Source organism: Amblyomma mixtum, chromosome 4 (assembly GCF_055824585.1).
Source record: "Amblyomma mixtum isolate Tamu chromosome 4, ASM5582458v1, whole genome shotgun sequence".
NCBI classification, from domain to species: domain Eukaryota; kingdom Metazoa; phylum Arthropoda; class Arachnida; order Ixodida; family Ixodidae; genus Amblyomma; species Amblyomma mixtum.
In genome coordinates, this window is record NC_143015.1 from 152833885 (window position 1) to 152852468 (window position 18584).

Sequence of the window (18584 nt, forward strand, 5' to 3'; positions counted from 1 at the left end):
TGAAAAAATGGATTTACCGAACGTTGACTATCTCTTCAATCACCGTGGCGGAGTGTCGTGTGGCCCGACTCATGTTGCGTTCATTACGACATTGGTCGTCTATCGTTTGTGCAAGATGAGTACCAGAAGCGCTTATTCTTCCACTGCAGCAGTTCTCTGGCCGCGTATAATATTTCCGTGCCGGGTGCCTTTGTCTTGGCCAGTTGCAGGCGTACGAGAAAAGCGGAATTCCTGGTCCCAGCGAACTTTATCCATGTTGTCTCGGAATTAATCACCCATGGTCTAACGGAAGAGTGATTTCGTGTGGTTTTCAAGTAAGATTTCCGTCTGCCCCGTTACATGCATGCCAAGCGGCATCGATAATCTGCTTACTTTAAAAAAAGTGTATTCGTACTCCTGCGTTCAGCGCATTTCGCAAAACTGTGCAAGCCGTCTTTGCATGGAATATTATATTTCATAGCGAAAAAAAAATTGCTCACAGCTGTTCAATAGGGAGGAGCTGCTACCACCTGTGCCATACTTTGCTGGAACAAAAAGGCAAACAACCAGCTCGCAATAGACATATAATTTTGATAGGAAATATAAAAATAGATTGACTTGTATTAAACACTATATTTATCTCTTTTTGTGACTTTTAATATGCATTTGAGGGTGGGACACGGCAAATTGGGATTAGAAATTAGCAATACGGTGGGAAAAAATTGTTAAATTCAATTCAACATTTTGCTATTAGTGTGGGGATTTATATTAAGAGTCATTTAGAAATTATACTTTCAACATATGTTGCGAGTACCTTCTCGCACACTGCGCGCCACTAAGATCAATGTGTTATTTTATTTCTTGTCTTTTTTCTGCGATGGTTGTACTTACACTCATGATCACATCATGCACCTCTTTGCAGCTGCGATGTACAGCCAGGTCATCGTGCAAGAGCTTGGCGAGGAATTTGTTTCAAGGCACTGCAAAAGCTCTCTTACAAGAGGAGTGCAACGATTAGTGCCGATATGACTCATCGATTCAGCGGCTCCGGCACAATGCATTTCACGATGTACTGGCACCGTAGATGCAATAAATTTTGTTCTTTGAATCCGTTCTTTCTTTTTTGCATGTCTGCTGACTGCTCATATGTAAAATGTTACACATACAAGCTCCGGCTGGTGGAAAACAAGCGGTATATGTCTGCATTGTTGCTGGCCAGCAAGAGGTGTGGTACAAAACTAGGTGGGACCCCCGATCGCGTACAATTTCCCACTGGCCTTGCAATTGATATGCCACCTATAAAAGTTAGATCAAGGGTGGAAAAGTGGGCACAAGTCGGAGCAAACCTGGGGCTATTATTAATACTGGCGGAATGTGGGCATACTATTGGCGCGAATTTCGGGCCATTATTGACAGATCGACTGAATGTGGGCATACTGTTGGCGTGAGATTGGCTGAATATGGGCATAGTATTGGCACGAATGTCGGGCCATAATTAATAGATTGGCTGAACATGGGCATAGTCTTGGCACGAACGTTGGCCATTTGTGGATAGACTGGCTGAATGTTGGGTCAATGCTGGCAGCTAGACTGGCTGAGTATAGGCACAATCTTGGCATGAATGAAGGGCCATTGTTGGAAAAAGTCTCGGATTGCTCAAATGCCAGTGTAGGACCAATATTCATGCCAATTTCCGCCACTCTTTTGCCACTGTTGGACCAATCAATTTGTGCTGCTTGGGATGCGTCGCCACTTTCCAACATGGCGTCGGTCGAGTCTGTTGTGTCTCCTGTGTGCTCTACACCGACAGTGCGCTGTTTCCCCAAGCAGGCGAAGCAGGTGGCTTTAAGTGTTCTTGAAGCGCTTCGCGTCGAGTTCGGGGGCAGTTGGAGTACAAATGCGCTCATCAAGAGGGCGGCAAAACTGGCGCAGGTGAGCGAGCGAACGCTTTACAAGTGGACAACGGAGACGTTGAACGCGGGCCAGCGGGCCGCGGGCCGAACGCGGCACGCTGGAGTAAATAAATTTATATGCACATGACACGATTACTCAAATTTACTTGCGACGCGACAACAGAGGAACTGATGAGAACAGGTTACGACAAAAAAAAGTGGGGCTAGTCCCTCTGGAACAGGCGTCCGCCTGTCCAAAAACAAACCAAGAAAAGAAAAAGACACCAAGCGCCACCTGCTAGAGGTAGAAAGAAGCCACCTGGACATCAGGTGGATCGAGCCACAGGCGCGTAGGAACACATCAATGTAGTGCGCGCCATCCTGATTGGACGAGAGAGCTGTACCTTTCGTAGTGCTGCAAACATCTTGTGAGACAGAGTATAGACTCGCGCCGTCGCGCGAGGCGTCGCGACCAAGGAGGACCACGTGATGCGTGACGTAACGACATAGGAGAAACGGGGCCCCAGCTCGCGCCGTCGCGCGAGGCGTCGCGACCAATGTGTTTCCTGGTTCTGCCGCTAGCTGCGCTGTAGTGAACACGTGATGCTGGAGCGGCGGTATACAAGGGGGTGCGCCTGCCTCTGCTAGGCGTACACGGGATAGAGATGCCTCCTGGAGACAGGGCTGCTCGTTGGAATGAGAAGCAAAAGTTGCGGCGTGCTACTGAGACTGATGAAGAGCGTAAAGAACGTCTAGCCAAGCGGCGTGCTCGATATGCAACTCGGCGACCATATCCTTCGCATATGACTAGGCTTAACCTAAGCTAAGCCTCAGCCATTTTTTGTCATTCTTTTTCATCTTATTTTAGTTATTTTTCTTTTTGGATTTCGTTTCTTTAAAATTCTTTCGTTTGTTAATTTTCGCCTTTTTATAATTTTTGTTTTCGTTTGAGGTTTTTTTTCTTAGGGAGGACTTATTAGCCAGTTTCGCCCATATATGGATTGTTATGTGGCTAGTGTTGGATTGGCTATGGATCTGCCTCGGCAGACGAGCGCCACCGATGAGCCTAGATATGCTTTTGCATTAGATTGAGCCACCATGTTCTCTGCCAACTACTGGTGCCCGTTTCTGGCGTGAAAGCCAACTGATGCAAGTGTAATATCTCAAATGTCTGTGAAGCCTCCAATCGCCTGCATGCCCTACTGGCTACCCAAGCAGCACATGTAATCGGCCCAGTATTGCAAAAGGATGGTTTCACTCTGGTCCTCTGTAAGACCGGCCTTTACCAATGTATATCCAATATTGGGCCAATGTTTTTCCAATATGAGAGCGCAGTCATCCTGCTATCCCCTCACCCCACCACACCGTGTAGAAAGGCAGGCTTGTGTGCACTGCGTCCTGAGAGGCGAACAACGGGCATCGCACCCTGACGTTCCTACCTTTGGTGGCGTTTCCCCCGTTGCTGCGAGGGGAGTTGCGGCAGGCATCCGGGCCAGACGCGACGAAAGCACTGCACATGACCTGAAGCAGCAGCACTGCAAAGAAAAAGAGCGGGGCAGCAGGATAAAGACCTCCGGCTGCAGGCAAAGTGGGCAGCACTTGAACCCACCTCATACTAACCCGAGCACCCCAGATAGACGGCCCAATATTGGAGATCGGTGGTTTCACTCTGGTTCTTCATAGGAGCGGTCTTTGCCAATACATTTCTAATATCGGGCCGATTAGCTGTGCTCCTTGGAAAGATCCGTATAAGAACGCGTGTGCCCGAGTAGTACATGGATTTCCACCTGACAATCGAGCATGGCGACTCAATGGATGGATGTCCGAGCTGTCAGTTGATAAGCGCTGAATATGGTCGAAACAGCAGCGACATATGACTTCAGTCATTGATGATTGTTAGTGTTAACGCGAAGTTTTCACTTTGAAAATGATTGGCGGTCACTTTTAGTGATGGTGGTGGCACGACGGTCTCTCAAATCTCAATAAGACGCATACGTACGCTAATGAGACACGACTGAAGAATTACAAACGTAAATTTCAAACAATAATAGCTTGGGAAATACGTGGAAAGAACGTCTAACCGTTTATGCAGACAAGCAATTAACTGGGCACTTCAGAACGTAACGCATCCTAGCCATGAGTCCCAACCGAATTCGCTGAAGCCTTGAAAGCGATTCTCATCTTTAAAGCTGTCCAACGCACTCGCTTGCACACGGGTGCTGTGTGTGTTACTCAAAGCTCCTCACTTTTCGGAAAAAAAAAAAACCCTGCTCATATTGTCCTGCTGCAGGCTTCCGAGACGCGATGCTCTGCACTGCATCTGTCTGACGCGATTTTAAGTTGATCACTGGAGCCTTAGCCTGCCAAAAATAAACTAATCTAACTAAGAGTGACCTCCAGTGTCCGCCGTAGCTAGGCTGACCTTGTTTCAATTGGTCGAAATGGTCGCGACGTCAAAGTGCGGGAATTTCAAACGAGGCCAATTGTAGTTGGGCTAGTAGCCATGCAATCCAATAAATTGATCGTATAGTGATGCTGTCAGACCAGATCAATAAATAAAAACGAGTAGGAAATTCGTCGAGTTAGGGAATAGAACCAAGGTCTCCGTAGTACAAGGCGAGCACGCTAAACCCTCCGCCATGCCAGCTTAATGGTTCTGAATGAACAAATTCGCGTCTAGTGAATACAGTGTCTTCGTTCACTACCATGTTCCTCCCATCCCGTTACGGCGAGGTTCAGGTGTCCACCGATATATGTGAGACATACATTTCCTTCCCTCAAAGACCAAATTACGGACGAGCAAGGCGTAGAGCCGAACGTGCGATGGCGTTCTGTTGACTCACCGCACTTTAGGTCAAGTGCTCCCTTAATTTTTTTTTTGAAGGAACACTGCAACAAATACATCAACGTAGGAGTCCGAACGGTTTCTCTCTCCTGCGTAGTAATTTTTATTAGGACAATTTCAACAGAAAAAAATTCTTGGCCCGTTTCAGCCGGAACGATGATTACAGCTGAAACGGACCACAAAATACGGTTATCACGTTCAAACGTGATAACCTTCAAATCGCGCAAGACTGTACATCGACTACGGGTCGCGAATCGAACGTACACTGACGACGTCCAGTACAGGAACTCACGCGGCCTTGGCTCTGACCCGTGCACAGTTGCTCTGTCTCGGTTGGGGTACACATCGCCTGTGTCATCTGTTCAAAGCCCATTAAGAGCCCTTCTAGAAGCAACATTGGTCCTTTTACCTAGTGACGTATAGATACAAACACTTGTACCAGCACTACAGGATGTCCAGTGCTCTACCATGGCTATGAACATATCGGCCAGTGGGCATTGTTGAAGATGCATTAATGAAAATTCCTTGACAGTGGATTCAATGATGTACGCGGCGGCACGCGTAACTTAACCTATCCTTTTTTGAGCCGACCAAGACATTCGCCCATCTTGTGCATGTTCTTACAATCGGCGAAGTGGCAGATAAAAGACCATCGCGTGGTGCCTGTCTAGAACCGACTTACATCCCATCAGCTGCAGCTGTGTTAGCCAGGCTAAGATCCCACACATTTACCAGGTGAAAGGAGTACCCTGCAGTTTATATAACCAAGCATATTTATATCATCAAGCATGCCTGTGAATGTTAGCCTGTACCGGTGGAATGCCTCCTTACAGTCTGAAGAATGTTGCCCGGCTGAGCGCCACGCATTGGCTACAACCCTGACCACTCACCTGCCTTCAAGTTCAGCACACACAATGTTGCGCAAAAAGCCGCAACTACGATGGCTGGCAGCTAACAGCAGGCAGGTACCACATCCGAAGGAAAGAGCCGCCTCAACCTGCAAATAAGATTGTGGCATTGAGTAGCGCGTAGGACCCACATACGATCTAGTGCGAGAGCACAGTCAACCTTCGCAGTTCCTGGTGGCTATAATCCCGTCTATAATCTAAGTTTTCAGTGCGCGCCCTCTGTCCGCGTGACATAGTGGTCCCTGGACACTTAGAAAACTCATTTCATTGCCACTATTTTCCTTTTTTTCCCCTTAGTTCCCCTCCCCAAAGTGTAGGGTAGCCGACTCGGCATCGCCTGGCTAACCTCCCTGCCTTTTCGTCTATTTCTCTCTCTCTCTCTCTCTGGTGGCTTTAATGAGGAAAAGAATAACCAGAATGCAAAGAGAACTTCTAAAAGCAGTTCAGTACCACTCACAAGTGAAATTGTCAAAACACAAGTATAAACCACATCTTTTAATACAGGTGATTAACGTAAATTTAGGAGAGCCCAGCGAGCTATGAAAAGGGAAATGATATGTGCAACGTTAACACACGAAGAGGGAAAAGTGGGTGAGGAAACAAACGCTAGTTAATCAAAATCTAGTCGAGGTCATGAAGTAAAAACAGGCTTGGCACAGGGAATGTAATGCGAAGGCCATAGATAACCGATTGCCGTTAAGGGTAACCGACTGGATACCAAGAGAAGGCAAGCAAAGCAGGGGGTGGTAGAGGAGATTAAGAAATTTGCGAGGATACGGTGGTCAAAGCTGGCACAGGACAGGGTTAGTTGGAGAGATATAGGAGAGGCCTTTGTCCTGCAGTGGGCGTAGTGCTGCTGATGATAGTGATGACGGCTGGCTTGCCGACGAAGAGAACGACGACGAAAAGAGGCATAAACGAATTTTCTCTTTGTACAAGGACTAAGCTCCTCCCCATCCCCCTCCTCGACACCGCTTCAAGAGTTATTTCCGCAATTTGATTATTGAAATGTTTGCCTGTCCCGACTCAAGGTTCCAATGGTCAACTCAACTGCCTACACCTGTGTTAGTTTGAGGTTCATCTGAATGAGACACCGCTTTCGGATAGGTGGATAGTAACCAGTGTGATTTGCCTCATTTGTAATAACCACTCAAGCTAGTAATGCGTGCGGAACTACCCAGTAGGAGGTAGTATGCTCCAAACACGAGCGAGGACGTCGAAATTTACCCGCAGAATTTGAAGTCTGACACACCGAGAATGCAAAAAAAAATACGAATGCGTATATTTAGGCCTGCCGGAAGTTACAAGCAATCAGAAGTGGTCTAGCCTCGTCAGGAAGACTAACCATTAGGCGCCGGAGTTATGCGTTCTATCGTCAATTATAATAAGCAATGAAAAAGCAAACTGTGGGAATTTAATCTGTACACAGCTCTTTAGTATCCGCAGTGTCCCGCGATGAAAGCAACAACAGGCATCGCACCTAATCATCCCTCTAGTTGATGGCGATGTAGTGGCTGGTTCTGCACAAACTCTCTGCCTGTTGACTCGGGGAAACTGGGTGCAGGCATCCGGGCCAGACGCGACGAAGGGATTTCACACGGCCGGGCGGCAACACTGCACAATTACAACGGGAGAGTATGGTAGTGACCCCCGGCTTGAAGCAAAGTAGACATGGCCTGAACAACTGCCATAATCTGGTACTTAAAAGAATGCACTATGAACGAGCAGTGATTGGATCCTTAAAGGGGCTGCGAAACACTGCCTGGGCGAATACCGGCTATACTTCAGGTGGGTTCTTTATGTCACACAGATGCTGACTTAAAAAGAATTACAGGAATCGATGCACAGGAACCGGAGTTATTCAGTGAAGAAATTTCAAAATACAAGCAAACAAAACGCTGCCCTCAACTCGATTTTGGCGGGGCTTCCCACTCCTATTTCGCTCTCCCAATGACGGCACCTGGCGCAACCAATCAAAACAGCCAGCCAGAACACGTCGCGGAAGTTTGTACTCCATGGTTGCCTGCTCTCTGTGAGACTGGCAGCGTTGTTTCTATGCCAGAGCGCCCCTGGTGGTGTATTTTTATTTTACTTGCTTTGCAGGGCTTTTATCTAAGACAAACAAATTGTTCTTGTTGATCTAATATAAAACGCAGACAGGTGACAAAATGTGTCTCTATTTATTCACACAATTTGCAGGATATTTACTGTTTGTCCGGTCATCAAGCTCGCGCCAGGTGATGTCATATCCGCTGCTAAAAACCCGCCACTGTGTGGCGACCATGAAGTTGTTTTTGGGAGGACATTAAAATATTAAAAAACGGAATGTACGCGATATTACCGACGCTAATAGCACCATTATAACTCACTGTATGCAATCAACAGGCAAAACGGTTAACTAAGATTGTGTTTCTGGGCCCCTTTAAGGGAAAAGCGAGCATCGCGACTCCAAGGATGGGAGACTGAATTGCTAATTGTTAACCGCTAGGTACGATTACAAGAGCAGCGACACATCAGTTAAGCCTTTCATGATTGTTATCGTTGGCAAGAGCCTATCACTTTGAAAGTAAATGGCGATCAGCTTCAGTGACAGAGGTCGCACAATGGCGCTCATATCCGAATCGGGGCTCCGCGGTGACTCAGTGGTTATGGCGCTCGGCCGCTGACCCGAAAGACGCGGGTTCGATCCTGGCCACGGCGCTGTAATTTCGATGGAAGCTAAATTATAGAAGCCCGTCTGCTGTGCGATGTTAGTGCACGCTAAACAACCCCAGGTGGTCGGAATTTCCGCAGCCCTTCACTACGGCATCCCTGGTAACCTGAGTCGCTTTTATAAAACCCGGAACCCACTCATATCCGAATGGGACACGGCCGTCTCTTAGCTTGCAGTACAATATATATATAATACCGCTGCCTCCTGGAATCGTCCCTAAAATCTTGGCTCTGCAGTGGACAGCCGTTCGGCAACGTACCCGCTCCTCTCACCAGGGGCTCCAGGAAACACGTCGGCCAATGGTGTCGCCGCTTTCCCGTTGCTCAGCGGTGGACACGGTGGCCATTTTTAGCCTCTGCATGAAACATGGATGCACACGGAAACAAACATTCGCACACAAAGATGCATAACGTAATATACCACAGTTAGTCAGCTGAGGCCTAGACTCACAGTCCTCCAGACTCATGCACTACAGGGGATTTTGAATATTTTTCGATCGCTACCTTAACAGGAACTCCGCACTTCTAAGACCACTGGCAACGAGCGTCTGTTAGCGGACGAAAACAGCGCGATCGATCAATCAATAAACCAATCAAGGAAGCAAGCAATCAACCATCCAATACAATTTATCAAACAATCAATCAGTCAGTCATTCGATCGTACTTCTAGACTAATGCTACTGACTGTGCTTAAGAACAAAACCAGTCAAATTGATCAAGGACGAGAAAAATTTAGGGGGCACTTTGACTGTCTAAAGTGGGTAGAGGGGGAAGCGTTTTACGCACCACCTTCGCTGTTTCTGTGGCACTGGTGGCGTCATATATATTTGAGTACTAATTACTAAGTGATGGCAAATCACTAATTAATTGTTAATTACTGATTAATGCCTGAATGCTAATTAACTGTTAATTAATGACGCTTAAGTTTCGCCTTTAGGAGTGGAACGCGACAGCGCGTTGCAGCGCTGCCAGGGAGTCCACGGAACGCCACCACCCGTTCGGCGCGAAGACTTGCCCTTTGAACGCAACGCTTTTTGAGGAAAGGAAATGGCGCAGTAATTCTGTCATCTCGGTGGTCACCTGAACCGCACCGTAGAGGAAGGGAGGTGGGAGTGAAAGAAGATAGATAAAGAGGAGCCGTAATGAAGAAAATGAAAATTGTATTTGAGGAAAGGAAATTACGCAGTAACTGTCTCACATATCTCGGTGGACACCCGTCAAAATTCAGGGGGGCACTTTTTTGACCTAAAGTGTGGTCACTGACGTGTGGTTAAGATGTTAAGCTTCGCCCCTAAGAGTGGAACGCGACAGCGTCTTGCAACGCTGCCAAGGAGTCCATAGAACGCCTTCGCCCATTCGGTTCTATGCCTCGCTCGTCGGTACATTGGTTTTTGAGGGCAGGAAATGTATCTGTCTCTCTCATTTGTCGGTGGACACCTAAACCTCGCCGGGAGGAAATGGAGGAGGATGAGAGTGAGTGAAGACACCGTATTCACTAGACGCGCCTTTGTTCATTCCAAACCATCGAGCTGGCATGGCGTAGTGGATAGCGTGCTCGTCTCTCACGCCGAAGACCGGGGTTCGATTCCTGAGCTCGAGCAATTTCTTAATCGCTTTTATTTATTTATAAGGCCTGACAAGTAAAGCTAGTTAGGCTAATTGGGTAATTAAGCAATTAACTAAGCTCAATCCCACTTACTTGGAGCATCACTATACGATCCCTTCAATTGGTTGTATGGTTATTAGCCTAAGTGCAATTGGCCCCGTTTGAAATTCGCGCACTGTGACGTCACGACCGTTTCCACCAATTGAAAAGCGTGACATTTTCTGTCGACAACTGCTGCTTACAACGATGAGACATTAAAGGCTTCCGCCTTAAAAGATGGCATACCCAGTTCGACTGGTCTGGCAACTGTGCGTTATTCAAGAAAATACGTCGCCCGGAAAAGCTAGCGGGCATGCGGAGCGCTGACAGCATCAACAGCACGGGAGCCAAAAGAAGGGAGATGGCATTGTAATGTGAGGGTCAGACCCGAGTTAGATGACGCAGGTATACTTCCAACACTGCCAACCAAGCATGCCTGCGAATGTTAACATGTACCGGTGCAATGCTCTTTACAGTCTCAAGAATGTTGCCCGGCTGGGCGCCACGCATTGGCTGCAGCCCTGACCACTCACCATCCTCAAGATCAGGGCTCAAATACGATGAGTGGCAGCTAACAGCAGGCAGGTACTACATCTGAAGAAGCCGCTGCAACCTGCAAAAAAAATTGGAGCATTGACTGGCGCGCAGGACCCACATGTGATCTAGTGCTTGAGCGCAGTCAACCTTCGCAGTTGCTGGTGCTAGACCTCCCATAATAGCTTTCGCAGTTATCCTCTGTGGCGCAGAGAGCGTACAAGCGGAATATGATAGTTTCCGTGTGGGCTTTATTATCCGATCAGCATGCATGTTGTGTGTTCGTTATAAACACAAAAAAAAATTGTGGAACAGAGCTTACCTCCTTAGCACGCTGATCAGCGAAAGCTGACTGGCATTGGTTGCGAGGCGGTCTGTCGCTGTAGGCCCGTGTGGACGTTTCACAGGCGACTGTTCAGTTGGGCGTCTCTACGTGCTGACTCACTCAGAGCTACCGTTTCAGCGCCAGGTCATTCGCCAAGCCTGGCAAGCGGTCTCCGTGGACGGGATCCTGGGCCTGGGAAGACCGTCCGAGTAACCCAAAACGATCAATAAATTTTATTGATGCGAGAGCATTATATGGCACGGTCGGGTCAGTAAAAAGTGTTAGCAGTTTTGTCCGCACGATTACGTCGTTCTCTGAAGATCGGTGAAAGTGTGAATGCAACAGATAGTGTGGGATAAAATATTTCCCTGGGAAATATTTGGTTCACGAGGTGTAATCAGTAGATTAAACACGATGAAAGCCTAAAAAATGCGCTTAAACGTCGAAGTAGCTATTGACTTCGATATAGAACATGGACGTCTGAACAGCCACGAACGTCGATATGCTCTAGTGCAGGTAGCCGCGCTGATCTCAAAAGTTTTTACTACTACTACAACGTCACATGCATACTCAGCCTTCTCCCGCTTCCACTCTTGGTTCGACGACGTTCCCGGATTCCACGGGTCCAACAAAATACGGCTATGCAGCTCCCAGCTACGTTTGCGCACTCAAACTCCCTTCGAGTAAAGGAAAGGCCCATAACTGGCTCATTTTGTCGGTGGGCACCTGGACCGTGCAGCGACTAAAGGGACGGGAAGGTTCAAACGCGGTTGCGGAGGCTTGCTGGCGAGTGGAGTTCATGACGAGACTAGAAAGAGCTGGGCACAACCAGAGACACACGCCAGATTCAGAGCACTGATCTGCATCATGGACTGCCCCTTTCAATCCTTCCCGGCACAGCCCATGGCCCGCTTTGTTCAAGTAAACTGCAGACTACTTCCCAGACCAGCTTCATTCGCAGTTTGGGCACGTTGCTAGAAGTGGTCTAGACCCTCCGCTGGATCTCTGGACAGGGGAGGCGCGTAACTGGTTTACTTTGCCGCTGACACCTGGACCAAGTGAGAGACAAAAATTTGATGCGGTTTAACTCTTCTCAACTTAGAGCAAAAGCTGTTCCAGTGATTCGGAATTCTAGCTCTCTTAGCTCCTCGGTTTCAGCGGCTCGTTTAGCTCGCGTCTTCTGCAGTACACATTCTCGGCGAGCTGTATCAACTGGATGGTCGGACGCGGTTTGTCGGCGACGCTGAAGAGCTGACACACACGGTCTGGCGCGCGCCTCATCCATGGCGAAGCTGAAGGAGAAACCGCCGACGCAGCAACTGTAGCACCCTCTCCCAGTCACGTGGTATCGCAACGGCGAAGCCGGCTAGCGCACGAAGCTGCGCTTCTCCCATCATACCCTCTCTTAATCGCGTGGTATCACAGCCAATGAGCCGGCGAGCTCGCGCAGATGCGCCTCTGCTTGGTGAGTCACGTGGTTTGCCCGCGCTACGGACCTCAATGTCAAACGCGCATCAAGACTGACCTTGGGAGACAGGTAGTAGAGCTTTCGCTGTAGAAAATGAACGCTAGCTGGAAGCGAGCTTTTAGTTGGCCGTTCGGGTTTCTCACGGCGCGGCTGAGGTGTCCACCGGCAAAATGAGTCAGTTATGTCTCTCCTCAAACCCAGCTGAGCGTCTTACTGCGAGTGAGGCGAGTCTGGGAATCAATTAGTGTATATAAGCACTGCCTTGGTTTCGAGTAAAGGAGAATTCCTCGTTCGTTTTGTACGTGGACACTCGAACCGCGCAGTTAAGAAAATGCAAAACTAGGCCGCGCAACGTTACGCCTAAAGCGTTACTGCTGCCGTTGTGCCCGCTGCATGGCTTATAACAAACTTATCACAGTTTTCGCTGTAAAAACAAAAGCATCATTTGTGCGTGTTTTCGTATTAACACCTACCAATTCCCCAAGTCAGTCGTCGCTCGGGGCCTCAGGCTGAGTATCGCCACTAGGAATCAGAATGAAAAGTAATTTCTCACGTCTGGCTTGTGAGAAAAGCACTGCTTATGTGCGCCTTGGATGTCTCCCTTGGTGTGAAGATGCGAGCATACAAGACATTTCGGCAAGAACACGTAGTAATGGGGAAGCGCATTGCGCGGCAGAGTATAGAGCTCGTTTGGTCCTGAAGCCATCGGTCCTGAAATAATCCTATCATGCCAACCGCTTGCCGCAGAATGTTCCGGATGTTGTCATACGACTCAGCGTTTCGTGCACCATAAAGGTACTAGTAAGTTAGAGCCCAGCTTGTGGAAAGAATTCGAAGTGGCAACCTATAATCGAGGGAACCGGCGACGAATAATCGGAGGCTGCGTAGCATGCGCGGTTCGGGGGTACAACAAGATAATTGAGGCTGCTACTGCGTCATTTCCCTTCCTCAAACAAATTTCCGATCCGCCGCGGAGGCTCAGTGGTTATAGCGCTCGGCTACAGACCCGAAAGACGCGGGTGCGAACCCGACCGCGGCTGTCGACTCTCGATAGAGATGAAATTTCAGGGGCCCATGTATTTACTGTGTGATGTCATTGCACATTAAAGAAGCCAGGTGGTCGCCGCGGTGGCTCAGTGGTTATAGAGCTCGGCTGCTGACCCGAAAGACGCGGGTTCGATCCTGGCCGAGGCGGTCGAATTTCGATGGAGGCTAAATTCGCCCGCCGCGGCCAGGCGAAATTCTAGGGGCCCGTGTACTGTGCTATGTCAGTTCACGTTAAAGAACCCCAGGTGGTCGAAATTTCTGGAGCCCTTCACTACCGCGTCTGTCGTAGCCTGAGTCGCTTAGGGACGTTAAACCCCATAAACCAAACCGAAAATTCCGGAGCCCTTCACTACGGCGTCCCTCATAGCCGGAGTCGATTTCGGACGACAGACCCCATTAACCAAACCAATTTTAGATTTTTCCAACGGGCAAGGCGTCGCGCCGAACGGACGATGGCGTTCCGTGCACGCCCTAGCAGCGCTGCAACACGCTGCAGCGTTCCTCTCTTAAAGGCGAAGCTTAAGCGTCCTCCAAATTTTGTTTCTTCTGATGTTGCGGTTGCAATAGGAAATAGGGAAATAGGAAACGTTTTCAGGTTTCTGAAAATATTATTTAATGTTAAAGCAATCGATGTTTACATCGACTTGAAAACACGGCATCGCCCAAAAAGTGTCCGCTGTACAAAACTCACGACGTGCGGGAACAATCGGACGTCAACAAAGGGGGGGGGAAAACGAAATGTTAATCAGTAATAGATGCTAGTACTGACAACTTCAACTACAAATAAATAGAATACGATTCGAATTGAACTGTAAGAGAATTCGAAAAGAATTGAAATAGAAATGAATGAAATTAGAATAGAATAAGAGTAGAATTCCCTTACAAAAATGACTTTTGAGCTTCAGTTGACGCCTTGTTGAGCTCCTGTTGAATCAACTGGAAACCAACATGAACTCAATGTATGTTGAGCCTACTCAACACCTGCTACACGGAATTTTCGTTGAGCGTAGTCAAGAGATTTACTGTTGAGCAATTTCTGTTGAATTTAAGTTGAATCATCTCAAGGTAGCCGTTTCTAAGCCTAACTAAATGAAATCATTTCGACATGCATCGTGTAAACAGAACCTGATCACATTACACATATTAAGAACGCATGCAGCACGCGTTAAAACTCTCATAAACCGCTCAGTCATTTTCTTGCATAGAAAAAAGTGCAAATGCTCATTCAGGCATACCTACTTTGGAGGATTCGTATGTGCTCTCATAAAAAGGGCGCTTAATTAATGAAAGTTGTTTATGAATGAATCAAGGTCGTCAAATAATAGACCGTTGTATATGAACTTGATTACTTCTACTACACATAAAATAAATAAATATTAATAGTAATAACTGACATAACTTTGCTGATTGGCGGGCCACAACCTGCGCAGGTCTGGACACCCCTGAGTAGGACTATATAAGGGCGAAGCCGAGGTGGTATTAAGATCGTAAGATGAACTCTGTCAGTTCTTTCTATAGCCTCGTGTGCAGTACTGTCCCATGCTCTTTATCTGATGGATGTGTAGGGCTAGAGTGTATGTATGTATATACATTTATATATATACGTGTTTGTGCGTATGTGTGGAGCACTACGTCACAGGGGATGACGGCTTCACGTTAACGAGAAATTGCAGCAATAAATATGAATATACTGCCGAAAATTACAATGGTAGTCAATCCATCTGGCGCAATACGAATGTATTCCCAGTATTTTTTACCCCAGCCAAAATTCAGAATAGCGTGTTGATTCACTCCCGTAATTCCAACATGAATTCAACATGAACGCAAAGCAGAAATTTCATTGAGAATGCTCAACTCTAGCACGGTGGCCACTTTTCCAATGAGTTTCAACTCGGCCTCAATAATTCACCAACACTAGCCCATCCTGGTCACAACAAAAATTCAACATGGCGTGTTGAGTCTGCTCATGAGAACTTCAACACTGTCTCAAGAAGCATTTTTGTAAGGGTTGATTCTCGCATAACTAGCATGTAAGTTCCCCGCGGGTATTTTTTTTTTTCAGAAGAAAAACTCGCGCGTTCGCCATTTGTGAGGAGCCTATCTCTCAGCTGTTCCACGCCAATTTTTAGTGATCAAATTTTTTGCTTTCTCGTGAAAAACTTTTTCTTGAATTTTTTTTGTTATCTTCTGCAATGTCCTACTCGCCGTTATGAGCTTGATCCACACGATCAATTTCTTCCGCATAGCAGCGGTTCAAGGGACTTTTATCTGTCGAGCCAGTAAGGTAGTCCTAAGCCTGCGGAGGCAGTCCTCTCCTGCTCTGTCAAGAGACTGTAGGTAACTATCAACCATTCCAAGCTATAAAATGGACAGCAAAACCGTCCGTTTAGTCCACTCAACGCAAACGCAAGAAACAATTTGCGCATGAACAGACACGCGACAAAACAGTACTTTCACGCGATAGGAAAATATTAGACATAAGGAGAGCTTTAAACTTAAGCCTCACAACTTCGAACACGAAAAGAGCTGCAGCTGCACAGTATATAGAATATAAATAGTCCGCTAGGCTGAGGCTTCCCTCACTAAACCCGAAGCAACCAAAGAGACGCAGAGCGCAAGAACACTAGAAAACTGTGCTTGCACGTCCGAAAAAATTAGACCGTAAGACGCGAGGGATAATTCTACAAAAGCGATTGAAACATACGGCGTTTGATACTAAGCAGCAGAATTCAGACGCATTGCGAAAACAGTACTTGCGCGTTCGAGAGAACAAAGAGAACGCAAGACGCGGGCGACAATTCCACTCAAGCCATTGAAATACACGGCGTTCGATACAAAACAGCACAATTCAGACGCATTACGCAGGTCACAGGTGATTTGGTTTATGGGTTATGAGGTTTAACCTCCCAAAGCGGTTTGGTTTGGTTTATGGGGTTTAACGTCTAAAGCGACTAAGGCTATGAGAGACGCCGTAGTGGAGTGCTCCGCAAATTTCGACCACCTGGGGTTCTTTAACGTGCACTGACATCGCACAGTACACGGGCCTCGAATTTCTCCTCCAAAGAAATTCAACCGCCGCGGCCGGGATCGAACCCGCGTCTTTCAGGACAGCAGCCGAGCACCATAGCCACTGAGCCACCGCGGCGGCTCCTCCCAAAGCGACCCAGGTTATGAGGAACGCCGGAGTGAGGGGCTCCGGAAACTTCGTCCGCCTGAGGTTTAACGTGCACCGACCGCACAGTACATGGGGCTCCTAGAATTTCGCCTGCAGTGAAATCCGACCGCCGCGGCCGGGACTGAACCCGCGTCTTTCAGGTAAGAGAGAACAAGTACCAACATGAAAAGAACTATCTGAACTCGTCATTAGGCACGGCAATTCCGGCCGCTCAAGCATAAGACACTCGCGGGAAACTCTTCAATGTTAATCACTGCATACGATCCACCAGTAGGAAGCGAGGCCTAGGACAAGTTCACTGAGATGTGGGCTGCGTCCCTGCCGCGACGGCCGAAATTCGCTGGAGGCGAAATTCTGGAAGCGAAAACAACCTGGAGGCTAAAACAACCCAGGTGGTCGAAATTTTCGGAGCCCTTCACTACGGCGTCCCTCAGAGCCTGAGTCGCTTTGGGACGTTAAACACCAATAAACCAACGCAACTGAAAACTCTAGGTCGGGAAAAAAATTTTGCTTGCTTACCCTGTCGCATGAAAGGCTCTGACGAACGCACCGACTCAAGTCCGTACGTTGGTAGCGGGTACGGACGAGGAAAGCCGTAAAAGCAACGCTTCCGAGCCCCGCCGGTGGTATCAATGGCGTAGTGCCCCCGCTTACCGTCGACTGAAACGTCAGCCTGCCGGACTCGGGCTCAGGTGGCGCTGTTGCAGGTGGCGCTGTTAGCTTGACCACTGCCTCCTCAATGGAGGAAATGGCCTCCATTGAGGAGGCAATGGCCTCCTCCATTGCCTTCTAGAGGAGGCAATGGCTTGACTCGTTAGTTTTCACCACGTGGCTTACAGACCCGGAGTTTCCGGGTTCGAACCCGGCCGTGGTGGCCGCGTTTCGAAGGAGGTGAAGGCGCCCGTGTGCTGTGCTTTGTCAGTGTACGTTAAAGATCCCCAGGTGGTCGAAATTATTCCGGAGCCCTCCACTACGGCACCTCTTTCTTCCTTTCTGCTCTCACTCCCTCCTTTATCCCTTCCCTTACGGCGCGATTTAGGTGTACACCGAGATATGTGAGACAGATACTGCGCCATTTCCTTTCCTCAAAAAACAATTTATTTATTTAGGTGTGCAGTGTTCCAAAAGGGCAGTTATGCGCCTTTCCTTTTGTTAGCGGGCGCCATTTTGACGTGTTTTCTATTTGTATCTGCGAGGACCGTCCGTCCCTTTCTTTTTTTTACGAGCGACGTGGTGCGTGTCTTACACCCCCGTGCGAGAGCCGGTGGGCGGCAGCTGCGGCGGTGCGCGCTGTGCCCCGAAGCAGCGTTCCCATTTCGGAGGGGCGGCCGAGGCTCGGACGCTGGACCGCTCCTAACCCCCGGCGTTTCTTGGGAGAGAGACTCTCGCACGTGTTCGTCTTTTCTCTGTACGTTTACGTGTTTTTTGAGCGCATTTGTGTGTTTGTAACGGTTAGAGTGTCAACTTTGACACAGAGCAGACCCCTCTTTGGGCGGCCCAGAAAAAGAGCGGGAAACGAGCGAGACGGGTCTAGTGCGGTAGTGTGTGTCAGGTGTGTGCGCGAGCGGTTCGTTGAGCGGAGCGTTGTTCTTTGTGCTTTGTGTATATATTAAACTTGCATATTCTGAAGTGTATTTTATAGTCCGTCTTTCTATCTACATATATAAATAGTTCTTCATTGTATATAAGTTAGCCGAATAAGCTAACATACTTCAGAAGTGGGATTCTTCAACCTGCGCGGCATTATCCACCTGCACGACAATCTTCAACCTTCACGGGATCTTCAACCTTCAAGGCAACCTATGCAAGCGTGAAGAACGACGAGATCGACTACCCCCAAACTCGACGAGCGACGATGCTCCACGGAACAGCGGGACGTGTGTGTGCGAACTAAGCGAATTACCCCGAGCAGACTGATCACGTTCGTCGCCGAAATTGAACAATTTTGGCTAGTGAACGAAATCTCTGTTTCAAGAATAACTGTGCAGACATTTCAATGTGTACCTAATTTTGTCGAACTGCCCAGTGTTTAAGTTGACGAGATACAATTGTGC

At 48.1% G+C, this 18584-nt stretch overlaps 1 protein-coding gene across 3 annotated transcripts in view; it reads right to left on the reverse strand.

The window, feature by feature from the left end:
* Window positions 1-17428, reverse strand: part of LOC149348810 (uncharacterized) — a 70397-nt gene extending 52969 nt beyond the window's left edge. For all 3 annotated transcript variants that reach the window (XM_089588365.1, XM_089588363.1, XM_089588362.1), the window contains exons 1-7: window positions 17050-17428; window positions 10838-11032; window positions 10515-10594; window positions 8597-8692; window positions 7105-7238; window positions 5607-5713; window positions 3311-3406 (exon numbers count right to left, since the gene is read on the reverse strand). The gene's annotated coding sequence lies outside the window, so the exon portion shown is untranslated. The remainder of the gene's footprint in view (window positions 1-3310; window positions 3407-5606; window positions 5714-7104; window positions 7239-8596; window positions 8693-10514; window positions 10595-10837; window positions 11033-17049) is intronic.
* Between the last annotated feature and the right edge of the window lie 1156 nt (window positions 17429-18584).